Below are 1,572 nucleotides of genomic sequence, written 5' to 3' on the forward strand. Positions count from 1 at the left end.
AAGGAGGGGGCTGTTGGAGCCAATGGCCCGTCTGGGTCTACGTATTCCCGCTCGCCGTAGTTCTGCTCCCGCTGTCCATCATCTCCCGACTCGGAGCCCGGGACGCCGACCGCGGTTGCTAGCGCCTAACCGTCTCTTCGAGAGCCTTCTCCGCAGAGAGTGACGCAGGCTCTAATAAACCCCACCCACCTCCCCCTCGGTTCTCGAAGGCGCCACCGGTGAGCCTTGAGACTTGACTTCGCCCTCCTAAGCCCCGCCCACCCCTGGCACTCGAAGGCGCCAACTTGGCCACGCCCACTCCCCGTCTCTCCAAAGCGCCGGCTGACTTGCCTTGAGACTTGGCCCCGAAGCCCGCCCCCCTCTTTGAGGATGAGGCGCGCGCTCCCTCAGCGACCGTTGGGCGGCCAACGTGTTTTTTCGTCCCTCGCCCCTCCCCCTGCATCATAGAGCAGACCACCACAACAGGGCATCCAGTCCAACCCCATTCTGCCATGTAGGACTCACAATCAAAGCACACACACACCCCAAACAGAAGACCATCCAGCCTCTGCTGGGTTCAAGCATACTTAGAAATAATCCAGTTTGAGACCACTTTAACTGCCTTGGCTCCCTAGGGCATCCTGGAAATTGTAGTTTTAGTGTGGCACCAGAGCTCTCTGACCAAAGAGGCTCGTTGTCTCACAAACTAGTTCCCAGACCTCTAGCATTGGGCCAGGGCAGTTAAAGGGCGTTCACTGGATATTTCTGCAGTGTGTTTTGGATTTGCCCATAGTCACCATATCATACATTTTGTGAGGCCATCATCCAGTGAGTTTGTCTGTCGTTTAATTTCCAATTCTTTGCGTATAATAGCTTGACAGCCGTTATCATGTATAACTGGTTCTGGGATCTTATGTCAGGAGGGATTTTAAACTTCCTCCATGCATGACTAAGAAGCATGCCTTTATATTTATATTAGCGTTTTACCTTTTATTTTGTCATGGCCTAATGTTTCCTGTGTCCTACATTTTGTGGTGCCTTGTCCTCCTCGGTGGTTAGGACTTGGTCACCCTGCATTAAAGATAATTTTACATTTTCACAGTTGTAACTTTTTGTATCACTTCCTTGTTACCTATTTTAAATGTATTACTCTTACTTTAGTTTATATTTTTTGTATTTTACCTTAATTATATTGAATTGTGTGACGACTCATAGCTCTTGCAATAAACATACTTGTACTCGTAATACAGTTAAGACAGTACAAATTCCCCAGCCCATTCTTTAAAGCTTTCTGTTTTAAAAGCCTGTCTGAATAAAAATGTTTCCCCTGCCAACTGAAGGACACAAGAAGGGCTACTCTGGACTCCCTGAAAGGGAATTCCCAAGTCTGGGCAGCCATCAAGAGGCTCTTTCTCATATCCCCACCAACTGTGCTTGGATGTTGTGTGGTAAGACGAGATAATAAGGGCCTCTCTTGAGTATCATAGAGCCTGGGCTGGTTCATACAGGGAGACATGGTCTGCCAAATAGCCTGGACTGGCCATATATAGCTTTATAGGTCATGACCAGCACTTTGACTTGTGTCCAGAAACA

Source organism: Sceloporus undulatus, chromosome 3, assembly GCF_019175285.1.
Source record: "Sceloporus undulatus isolate JIND9_A2432 ecotype Alabama chromosome 3, SceUnd_v1.1, whole genome shotgun sequence".
NCBI classification, from domain to species: Eukaryota; Metazoa; Chordata; class Lepidosauria; order Squamata; family Phrynosomatidae; genus Sceloporus; species Sceloporus undulatus.